At 39.7% G+C, this 12746-nt stretch overlaps 1 long non-coding RNA gene across 1 annotated transcript; it reads left to right on the forward strand.

Annotated features, from left to right (window-relative positions):
* The first annotated feature begins 6241 nt into the window (after positions 1-6241).
* Positions 6242-12064, forward strand: LOC141747632 (uncharacterized). The gene is made up of 3 exons (XR_012588783.1): positions 6242-6357; positions 7115-7455; positions 9616-12064. It is a non-coding gene; the product is annotated as an uncharacterized LOC141747632 (long non-coding RNA).
* The last annotated feature ends 682 nt before the right edge of the window (positions 12065-12746 follow it).

Here is a 12746-nt window from a genome sequence, read left to right on the forward strand (position 1 = left end):
CAATCAACGCAGACGTTGGACAAGGAAACCACTTCCCGTGGATGAATAAAATGAGATCTGTGATAAAACAGTGGCCTTTTCCCCTTTGATATAGTTCAAAGGCTGGCAATATCCTATTAAACAAAGCACTAGTACTGCACCGGCTTTGGCACAGGGCATCAGTGTCGCTTCCTGCTTGTTACACAGGAGAGAGAGGTGTGTTTATATATATTTTTACTTATTTATTACGTATTATTGTTATTATTTATACACACACACACATACTAATATTGTGGGCTTTTTTCTTTATGCACACATAATAATATTGTGGGCTTTTTTTCCTTTGAAATGACTGCTGGGTTCTGAAAAATAACAATTTTGACATTTTCTGCCTGATGTGCTGCTTCAGAACAGGGAAGCGGGCAGGTCGTGACACCACGCTACATTTACCAGGAGGAAAAAACCACCAGCTACCCCACAAAGGACACAGCAGAAAAGACTGCTTTAAGTCTGTGCTAATTTCTGTCAGAACGATGAACTCTGCTCCTAACTACAGGCCTCCTGGCCAGTTCCTCTGCATCCTTTGCCTTTTCCTCACTTCCCCAATTAGCACTTTATTAAATGCTCACACTGTCCTTCCTTCCCTAAACGGCTTCACTGTAGCGTTTAACTAATCACTTCCACAAACATCTTCACTTCCTCCATCCCTGCTTCACATATCAAACAGGTCTTGAGAAAAATTACACGCAGACCCTCTTTAATCTTTTCTAAATGGCACCTTGAGGACAAGCATGGCATCACACAAGTTACAGGAAGGCGGATATTACTAAACTTAAAAAATAAATTAACACAGTTCAGTATGTTGCTTTCTTACAACTTATCTCATGTAGCTTTTCAGCAGACCTTATTTTATAGCCATACACCGTTATTTCAATACTTCGTTTTCCAAATGCCTTATCCTCAGTTTATGTGAACCACTGTGCCATTAATCTTCTTTGACTTAGCAACTGACACAAAATATGAAAGTAGGGTCAGAAAATTTAACTTTCTGTGCCCTGATGGCTTTTTAAAAGTTAGCATGTTTTACAGCTGAAGAAGATAGATACCATTCAAGAGAAACAATATTTTTAGGGGACTATCCAAGGAAAGAACAATTTTCCTTTCACCACAAAATTCCTGTGGCGGAATAACATTCTTGTAAAGATGAAAAGGATCCTAGACATCAGAATCGGGAAAAAAGACAGATTTGGAGTTGCTGGTGGAGATTAAAAAATCTCTATGATAGGTTACGAATATTTATGGACTCAGAAGAAAAAAAACAAATCAAACATACTTTTTTTTAAAAAATGAGCTTTCTTCCATAATAAATAACTGTTCTGTCTCTTAACTGACCCGTCCCGCTTCTTAAAAAGAGAGGGAAAAAACCCTAGAGTGATGACTTCCTAACAAAACCTCTGACAAATAAACACTCTTGCTTGCTAAAACAATGGGGGCTGCACGAGACATAGATAATACTTGGACTCAGGAAACTGGCAAACAAGATTTTGAGTGAAACCTGGCAACCACTGAGGAAAGCAGGAGCTTCCCCTTTGGCTATTCCGAGAGCAGAGTTTGTCACTTCGTAGTTGTGAATACGTTATTAGAGGAAGAGACGTAATTTCTCAAGGCTTACTCTGTCTTCAGGTAGGCTTAGTTTCTTACTTTCTTCTCTCTGTTGAAAAGCATGCTGTCACCTCCAACCACCTTGTACTGGAATATACCTAACCTGTGCAAAGGAACCTGCAAACTGTAATAATCAAACTGTTTCTAATCAGCAACTATACTAACTGAGGTACAGCAACTGTACTGGCAGTCTACTGTACTACCTTCAAGTAAACTATTTCAGAAAGCTAGGATAGTTAGCTCAAACTTTGTTGACCAATATTGAATATATTTAAGATTTCCTAGAAGTAATGAGAAAAAGCATAGCTAAATTTAAATAGTAGTGTTTAAAATCATTGTGAATACTGTCGCGTCACGGATACGCACACATCACAGTTGCTTTATTTATTTTATAGGAATAGCCACGTGTTAAAAGTAAGATCCCACTGGTGTTCAGCGTACTCTAGAATGGTTTTAATAAGCCAGCAAGATTTTAATGACCCAACAGAGGGGTACAGAATAAGTGCCCCTGCTCTGTGAGAAACTTGTCCCACAGTGCTCCAAATTAACCGATTGACACAGAGGAGCCCCTGGGAAGAGCATTCGTTCTTTGGCATCATCTCAAGATCAGTGGCCTCCTCTGTTTCCTTCTCGAAGAGTAGCTAGGAAAACAGCATTAAGGGCATGATGGGGCTTCCAAACTAAATCCCAAAGCCCCACTTTCGGCGGGGAGTTCTCAGCATAGCCCTCCTCTCCATGGAGTACTTGGGAAAACGCGGGCTCCGGCTGGCTCTGAATGCTGCACACAGCCAGCGTTACCAAGAATCAGTGCTTCAGCCTACTGGACTGACATGAAAACTTTATTCCTAATCTTGCCTGGAATTAGCATTTTTTACATCTCCTGACTTGCTAGAAAAAACAAGATAACACTGAACTTTATTACCTGGAGTCAATGAGAATATTACTTGGTCACACAAGGACAAATCCTCTCATTACAATTCTGACACGGAAATGGATTAAGTTCTTTATCTTCACAAAGAGAAACAAATATTTAATTCCAGCTTTCGTGTTATCATCTCACATGCATGGCTTTTTGAGAACAGTCACTAGTATAAAAATAAAAAGGGTGTACCCACAAATGAGAAGAAATATTCAGGTTACTTCATAAATATGGACAACAATGGCTAGAAGGAGACAAGATTTTCTGTCTTTAATAATTTAATATTGCAGCAAAGTCAGTGGTTGGAAAATACTAAGTTGAAATGCCGTAGTCAGAGCAAAGGAAAAATGTATGCTACCACTTTCTTTGTCATCAACCACATTTTACTGTGCAAATCAGGTTTATAGGCAGATTTACATGTCTACAGGGTTTCCAAGAGAAGAGGAGCCCTAACTTTGCACAATGATAAATTTTTCTAAGTATTCTTCAACGTCTCTCTATGAATCTTTAGGTGCTACAAAACCTTCCTGTATGTGACCTGAGTTCATTGAACTTTCCTTTGAATTAAGTCAGAGAGCTTACTTTGTAAAAAATACAGAAGGCTATACAAACTGAGGATAGTAATGCAGAAGAGAAACTTTGCATCAGTTGTAGCTTGCAACATAGTGCTATAAAAAAGCATTTAAAAGTGTATGGGGCCAGAAACTGTCATGGTAACATCCTCCACCTGAAAATTATCATGTAGCAGAGCTGAAACGGTGTGTGGAAACATGACCACACACTATGGTTTTCCTGCCAGTACACTCATGGCATTTCTCAGGAATTTTCTGGGTCTGAAACACTTCAACATATCCAGGACTTACAGCTCCAGGACTGCAGTATTTCAGCAATCTGCCTGAAGCTGGCTTCTGAAGCCAGATGGCTACAGGTACGACCCAGCTCCCACGATTTAGGATGTTCTTTTCCCTGGGAGCTGTGTCAATGTGGGGTTCCTACCTCGAGAGAAGTTTACAACCTAGCCTCAAGATGCAAATTTTAAATCTGGTAATTCAGAGTTGACTCTTCACAATTTCACTTCAGCCCACTGAATTATTCATCCCTAATTATTTTTTTTCATTTTATTATTATTATTGGTTTGATACTAGGAGTTGCCGACAAATTCTCCCATCATAAAAACAAACAAGTATTAAGTGCTCTGGTATGAATTTAATGATAATAAGCCCACAGAAGGCCTAATCTGTTGAACAAAATTCTATATGTAAAGCAAATTTCAGTAACTGCAAAACAGTGACAGTGTCCAACAAACGCAGCTGTTGAACATTCCCAGTTTGAGAATGCTGTCTAATCTGGAAATGTTAATTCCTGTGTTTATATATTAAGGATCACTCTCTCTCACATACTGAAAGCAAGTCCAGTGCTACAATGTGTGCCAACAATGGTATAAAATAATCTCAAGAGCGGGTCAGTTAATAATAAGGACTTCAGAATGAAGAAGGAAATTATGTTCTGAAAAGTAGTACGTACATACGGGACATAAAAAACAAAGATAAAGCAAGAGATTATGAAGGCACGGCAGAACTAACCTATGAATTAGGGTAAAAATTTAATTGATATAAGTAGGAATTGGCCAGAATACCCATAAATTTACAATTCCAGCTATCTACCTAATCTGAGAGAGAACGTGACATTTTGAAAAAAACTCAGCAAGATAAACTTAAAAAGAAACCTCAAAATATTACCTGGTTGTTTGCAAACCGGTTGTCAACTAAAATTTTGGATTTATTACTAATAAATTGTATCAATCGCAATAATAGACAGTATGCAATATAGCATTGGCTCTCCCAGGTAATCATTTTCCCTCAACTACATCAGAAGAAAAGTACTGCTGAAATTAAGTGCTGAAAGAATGCGGCAACTTCACTATAATATTAGTTTCAGGTGCAGGTAAACCACAGATGAAATGCTGCTACATTAATTAGGTAGTAAACATGATCTGTTTCTTTGAAAAGACTGCTGGGTATGGAAATACAAACCTGGATTCAGAAATAACTGTGAAAAAGCAATTTCACTCTTTTAAGATTATTTTCAATTCTCTACCTACTGTGACACCATTTTGTAATTTTGCCATCATTTGCAGTGATTTTTGTAATTTGTCACAGCTATTCTGCAGATTTGTCCATCACCCGATATGATATTTTTAGTGCAAGTAGAACTACAGTAGCTTAGCAACAAAAAAACTGAGGACTCAACATTGCCTCCAAATGACCATATCCTATGTTTAACAGGTGTTTGAAATGGGCCCTGGTCATAAAATTAAACCAGATTTCCACTGTGTGACCAAACTGTCTTCATTTAGCTGATGGGACTGGATTGTCACAGTTGCAGCTTAACGTCTCAGAAGTAGAGCAAAATGTTTATTCCACACCACGGTTGCCCCTGCTGCACAGTCTCCAGTTCACCTTCAGCCTCGGTGGAAGATGAAGCTTCCACTGAGCGGGGGCATCACGTAGCACACCTGGGGCTCCAAGGCTTCCCCGATCAAGCCCTGCATACAGCCTCGGGGTTCCTGCGCAATTTTACAACCCGCCTCAGGAGAAGACACAGCATGATATATTTCCGAGGTGTTCATACAGCCATGCAAGTAGTACAGCAAGTATACATGAAAAATTAGGAAAGAGAAAACAGACATGTGGAAGACATTCCAATGAACAAACATAGAGAAGATTGCTAAAAGGAAAGCAAGTGTCACACAATGCCCACATCCACTCAGATTAGAAGAAAAAAAGAAAAAAAAAAAAGAACCAAACCCCAAACCCTACCAAAATTACATATTTTTGCCATCAGGAAAGATTAAATTGAATATTAGAGAATTATTTCTAACTATGATGATCATCAATCTCTAGTTAATAAAGAAGTCGAGCTTGCAATCTCTCAAGTCAGTGGAACTTATAAATACGAATTATATCAATATGTCAGGGTTATACCAAGTCCTGCTTAAGAGCAAGAGAAAGACCCAGCTTTCCTTAAGTTCCTTCCAGCCCTAAATATCTACGAATAGCATGAAAATCTGGACTCACTTTTTATATTAATCTGAAAAAATTATCTGAGTCAAATTCTTATGTTTGTACCTAGAGTTACTTAATTTGCTTATATGAACGATCGGTCAATTTTTTTTCCATGCCATAAAAGTACTATTTTTTTCTTAAAACTAACTGACGGGCGGTTTTTGAGATGTCCTGGTTTGAGGTTAAACACAACCAACTTCCTTTTCAGTAATTTTACTTTTCAGTTACTCTTCTAACTAACTGAACTCTCTGAAACTAACAGCACATTTTTCAGACACTGTGCGCTTCCAGAGTGATGACACCTGATTGTTTATAATTTATGCCAAGGAATGGTATGCAGAGAGGCTCTTGCTTATACTTATTGCTATAAAAACCAAGCTCAGCTAACTTTGTCATATACCAAATGAGAGGGCTGGAAGTGGAAGAACGTAGAGGGGTCGCAGCTGTGGGGAGCAGGGGCAGCACAGGTGACCCAAAACTCACCAACAGGGCATTCCATCCCAGCTGCAACCTGCTTGGTATAAAAGCTGAGGGACCAGAGGGGCTAGCCCTCTTTTGCTTCCATGACTGTTATCTGAGGAGGGTTCTGCCTGTTTGTCTGCCTTTGATCCTGACCTGTGCGTTCCTGAATCCAGATTCAGAATTCAGTTCCCGTCCATCAGAGTCCAGTCTAGGACTTTCCCGGTGCCTGCCAGTGATGTGATTGTCATCCTGGGAGCTCAATATGGTTTTGTATGTATTGTACATATTTCATTATCTTCTTTTTATTGTTTTATAAAATTTTCATTAAAGTAATTTAGCTTCTTTTCTAAACTCATAAGTCTCTTTTCTCTCTCGTCCTTCTCTCCCTGAAGGGAGATGCTTTCCCTTCTCTGAAGGGGAAAGAGGTAAAAGAGAACATCTGTTGTTTGTTAGTGGCCAGTTTGGCCCAAACCACAACAGATTTATTGGCACCCAATGTGGGGCACGACCGGGCCTCGACCAGGGCTCTGATAGATTTCCTGAATAGTTCAAGTTCCTGCTTGCCCCGTTGAGAGAATATTGGATTTTTTTTCTATGAGCGTCTTAGGGGGTTGGAAATTAAGATAGCTCACATCATGTTGTTCTTGGACAGAATATTGCATCATGTCTTTTGTTTAAAGTTAGTTGATACAACGCTGCTTAACCTGCCTTATGTGTTGTGTAATTTATTTGTTCTTTGTGTTTGTATGCATTGGTTTAAATGTGCTGTTCTGCTGTTGTGTTTAATTCTGATCCATACTGCGATTGATTGGATAACTACTTTACCTGCACACCTCAGGCGTCGCATAATGGATTCTATTATGAATTACACTTTTAATTTCACCTTTGGAAAGTTTACTTTGCCTTTAATGCTCATGCCAAATTGATGCCATCAGGGCTAGGGGATGGAAGCCTTATTGATTTCGGAAATGATTGTTACTTTCTTAAAATCATGATTTTATTGTTGATTTTCCTGCATGTGTTGCAGGGGTGGTTTCTCACTAAATCTTGGTGAAGGAGTAGGTGGTGTAAGAAATGCACTGCCACTACTCCAGCTGCTCCGACAATGACAACTGTGACTATTTCAACATTGAGCACCTCCAGCTGTTCTGACAATGAGTACTGCCGCTACTCCAACCCCATCAGTACTGGTACAAGTTCTTCTGGTGACCAGGAAGCAAAATAAGAGGTCAGTTTGTTCCCCTGCCTCTTCTGATAAAGATCAGATAAAGCTAGACACAGTCGGGGAGAACTCTTCTGGTGAGGATCTAGGAAAGGGTCCTTCCAAAGAAGATCCAGGAAAGGATCCTTCTCAAGCAGATTACTTTGGTAAGTAATATTAATTATAGCAACATATGCAGTAACTTTAAAAAACCCATACTACATGCATTTCTGTATGTTAAAAACCACATGTCATCAAATTAAAATATTTTTATGCCCACTGAATACAGTTAGCAAGAAGTATCCAGGTGGATTGTTTGCCATAACTAAACAGAAAAAAGATTAATTCTTCTGCAGGAACACTGGCTGTTTTGCAGCTTTTATTTCTCTGTCTCTATAGGATAAATTATGGGAAATTCAGCTTTATTTGCTGGCTTTACTGAAGGCATTCAGCTGAAAATCTGCAACACTGAACCAGAAAATATGTTGTTTGTATAATTAAAAACAATCACACTTCAGACAATGTAGTTATATCTAATAAATAAGAGGGGAAAAATTTCTTAAACTGTGGGCTGCAATGGCGAATGATTCACATAAGTGAGTAGCTAAAAATATCAAGCCATCGGATGCATGGATGGAACACTCAACAGCAAAAATTCGGGATGCGATTTTCATGTTAATTGATATATTTTTACTGGACAGTTTGTCAAAAAGTGTCAGAGCTAAGAATGCATCAGTAAGTGAAAAATCTAATTTTTGAAGAATGCTCAACAGCATTTAGAAATTAATTCAATAGAGTAACAACCTAAATATCTGGGAAGGTCGAGGAACAGATGGCACTGGGACCTTAGCGCATGTTTAATACTATTGCCTTTAAATAGGTGCCTCTATTCCCTGTAAGGAGACCACCAAGCACAAACACATTGCTTCTCTGTGCTTTGCTGCTGGCACTCTGACTCAGTCCAGAAGGGTGGGCCAGTGAAGAGGAAGGCATTTATTCTCTGTTTTCTTGCTACCTGTATGGAGGGTACGAAAGGAAGGTGCACAAAGACAGAAAGGCTATGTACACACCTACTGACAAAGCAAGAGGCTGTATATGTTGGTAAACATGCAAAGATTGTGTAAAGTACGGATGAATAAAGCCAGATAGAGACCTCGCTTTATTCCAAGAGGCAAGGTAACAGAAGAGAAAGAGAGGCTTGAAGGACTCCTAAGAAGGATATGGAAATCACTGCTTGCCAACTGGGAATACTGAATTTCCAGGAAATAATTGTTGTGTTTGCTAATAGGTGAGGGGCCTAAAATTATGAAAGATCTACAAATGCAAATGTTTGAAAAACCTAGCGCATGAAACAAAGCCTTGTCTCCAGCACATCAGACAGGGCTCAGCAGTGTTCCACCTGCTGACGTGTAGCAGTCCTTTTCTCCTGGTGACCTTAAATTACACTAATTACTCCTTCATTCACCCCTGGGGAAGCAGAGGTAGTTAAATACGCGCTTAATTCATAAAGGTATAGCATCACAGAGGTAGTACTTCTTTGCCTTGTGCTCCCTCAACTTTCTCCCTGCTGGCATCATTCCCTGCAGGGATTGCCACTGGAATGTAAGCTTTTGGCACTTACACAGTACAGATAAGTGCATTAGGAAAAGCATCATTGAAGGAGAAAGGTCCATTTATCCCATTTCCAAATACTGATTTACCAGTCTGCATAAAGAAGGAAGCTTTCAACAAGAACAAGTTTAAGGGAAACTATAAGTGGGAAGTAATTTCCATACATTATTTTTCAAAGAAAGTGATTTTAGACAGCAGGAGGAAATGATGAATTTTGCATGCAATTTACCCTCCTATGCCAAAATAATGAAAAACTAGGACATGCTGTTCCACAAAAGGATTAGACACTTAGCCAAGATTGGCAAACTGTCAGAATCCGTAAACATTTTCAAAAGTTTATACTACAACTGGGAATCTGACTATTTTGAGGCATCCTGGCAGATATGCTCCTTTTCTTATGCATAATTTGAAAAGGTCTAGAATCTTCCATTTCCATAATTTGTTTTCTTACAAGAAAAATTATTAAAATGTCAAAATGCATATCAGCAAATGTGATGGGGAGAACAGATGAGAAGATTTCTTTTTACCAACTACAGGCGATGTTAATATAAAAATATTATGTCCTTGTAATATTTTCTGCAAAATCAAGAAAGCAAATGTACAGGGTGTAGATGGCAAGGTTTTGGCAGCAGGGGAGGTGTGGGGTGGGGGGGTCTCTGTGCAAAGATGCCATGGGCTGCCTTGTGCTGGGCACAACTAATTCTATCCATTTACAGCTGCTTCCAGCTGGTTCCACAATGGCCCCACTGCATGCCACAAGCTGATCCCATCAGTGAAGCTGGTGGCACCTCTGGGAACACATATTTAAGAAAAGGCAAAACTCTCTCCAGGAATGAGGAATCAAGTTACAAAAAAACAAAGGTAAGAATCAGCCCTGCAACACCAAGGTGAGAGAAGAAGAAAGGAGGAGGTGCTTCAAGTGCTGGAGCAGAGATTTCACTGCAGCCCTTGGAGACTCCATGGTGTCCAGGAATTTCCCGGCAGTGCATGGGAAGGACCATACCAGAGCAGATATTTGCGAACTGCAGCCCATGGAGGACCTCACACTGGACCAGGTGGATAGTCACTGAAGGACGCTGCAGCCTGTGGAAAGCCCATACTGGAGTGTGTTTATCACGAAGGAGTGCAGCCCATGGAGAGGACCCACGCTGGAGCAGGGGCAAAGTGTGAGGAGGAAAGGGAGGCACAGAGGAACTGTTATGGACTGACCACAGCGCCCATACCCCTTTCTCTCTGCACTGCTTGGTTTGGGGGATGAGGCAGAGGAGTCAGGAATGGAGTAAAGTTGAGCCTGGGAAGGGAGCAGGAGGATGGGGGGAACACGTTTCAGTTTTTGTCTTTGTTTCTCACCATCCCACTCTATTTTTAATTGGCGATAAATTAAATTAATTTTTCCCAAACTAAGTCTGTTTCGCCCTTGATGGTAATGGGTAAGTGATCCCTGTGTCATTATTTGACCCACAAGCTTTTCTGTCTTATTTTGCCTGCCTGTCCTGTTGAGGAGAAGGCGTGGGAAAGCAGCTGGGCATCTGGCAGCCTGCTGGGGTCAGTTCCCCACAGCAGGAGATGGTTTTTATCTCTTCTCCTAGGGAGCCTCTTTCTTTTATGGTCCTTCTATATATGTCACAGTTAACGCTTTATTCCTTGGGCACCTTTACCAACTGTTGCCAGCTCAGTATGCGCTGTAGTGAGCTTAACCTGACTAGCTCATGTAATAAAGGCTGTGAAGAAATGTCAGATTCAGCTTGATGTGTATTGGCAGCCAGAATATTAGAGTTCTGGTCCCTAAGAACTTTAAATCACATTGTAATATGACAAAATCTTCATATTGTTATTACTAATACCAGTTAATATTTGCAATTTCCCATGTAGCTATACTCAGTTAAAGGGACAGGTGACTATGAGCTTCGTCTTCTCAAAAGAATGGTAGTTTCCAAAGCAAGCATGGGTCTGGCCAGCATTCAAAACATTCAAATCTCAGAGCGATCTGTGGCAGACAGATTGGGGCAAAAACAAACCCTCAAGACAACTTTACACCTTTTTTGCCGTTTTTCCAAATTAATGCAGACATAGTTACTCAAAAATAATATAAAAATCACCATATGGAACACCTGCAGCGTTCCTTGCTAGCTGGATATCAAAAGCTGTATAGCAACATTACCACAAAGCTAGTGACAACGTTATCACATGGGCTGGTTTTATATTTTACACTGCTTCTGATACAGACATTAGGAGAATTATCTCTATACGTAGCTGCATCTAACAAGGGTGGAAAAGTAAGGAGAATTATTTTGCTAATACATCGCTTCAAAATACAGCCATTTGTAAACTGCTATGATTTCTAAACTGACCCTACAATATTTTGCAGATAAGCTCTTGGTTTTGGTGCATTCGCTCTTTGCAAAGCAACAGGTAAAATTCCTACTTTATTTGAGTAGAAAATTATGTCTGCCTATGATTTTTTTTTTTTAAAACTGAAATACAGTAATTATGCAATTAGGAGTATGCTCAAGGTAGTTAATACAGGTTTTTTTCTTATTATTAAAATGTTTACTGATTGTAGTCACAGTAATGAAGAGAGTCGATGTTCTCACAAGTTTCACTTGATCATTTAGTGAAGGCAGACTTGAACTGCAAAAATTGTAACATTGTGGGTACTGAAAAGAAGCTGAGTTTGTCAAAATGCTGCTTAATAGTTCAAATGCCCATTGGAAATTCATTTTGCACCTCCTGCCTGTGGACACTGACCAGCCCTTTAAAATTTCTGTGCTAAAAATACAGCAATTGAGAGAAAATAGTCAAGAGACTGACTTTGTGGTTAAAATATCAGAAAAAGATCTGAGAGACAAAAATATAATTCTTAAATGTTTCATTTTGGGCAAAACGTTGAGGGGCACATTTTCAACAGTCCTTCACAGTTTCAGTCATTGTTTTGGGAAAGAATCTAATGCAGTAGGCATCCGTGCACAGTTTAGCCTGGAGTCAACGTGTCCAGTGCGTTCATCCCATCCCTTAGTCTACGCTGCACAGGCGGAGTCAGTTCTTGACGCTCATGGAGAGGTTGTGGTGATTTGGCACCCTAATGTCAGCCGGTATACCAGCACATGAAGAAATGACTCTGTGATATCTTCCGCATAAACTGTCCAGTGAAGTGCTGATCCCTTGTGTCAGGGCTTCAGATCCTTTTATTCTAGAAATCCTGTTGTTACAGCTCGGAAGGAACAGTCAAACAAGCGTCATGTTGAAGTGTCAGTTCTGACAACTGCATTTCACCTGTCAGATTTCTATTGCAGTCTGAAATCAATTTATTTGGTTCCTGTCTTCAACTACTAATTAATTTGTGTCTCGGAAGTGACTGCATTTATATGTAAGGAGTGATGTCCTGGGTTTGCTTGTCATGTTTTTTGATAAACCGTTTTATGTACAAATACATAGTAGCTTGTGAATTGATTTGAATCTTCATATGGAACTGAGTCCTCATTGAGTCAAACTGTGCTTCAAGTTGGAATCATTGCTGGGTTCTAGGAACATTTAATCACCCCTGAGATGGGCAGGTAGATATAAACATCTGTGTAACAACTAGTCTACTTGTCTTATTTTCTACCTCGTATTTCAGAAGTATTAGTCATGCTCTGACCTTTATGTCAAACTTGAAGGACCTGGACAAATAGATTGAAAAAATATTCAATATTATATAAATCTGTAAGTTCTTTTTGCCTCAGTCTTTACCTGTAAAGGGCTCTAGCCACACTGCCCAAGTCGCAGAAGGCCAAGATAAGGACTGGGAGAATGAGGAACTACCCACTGTAGGAGAAGATAAGGCTCGAGACCAGCTGAGGACCTGAAG

The sequence above is a fragment of the Larus michahellis genome, chromosome 8 (assembly GCF_964199755.1).
Source record: "Larus michahellis chromosome 8, bLarMic1.1, whole genome shotgun sequence".
NCBI lineage: Eukaryota > Metazoa > Chordata > Aves > Charadriiformes > Laridae > Larus > Larus michahellis.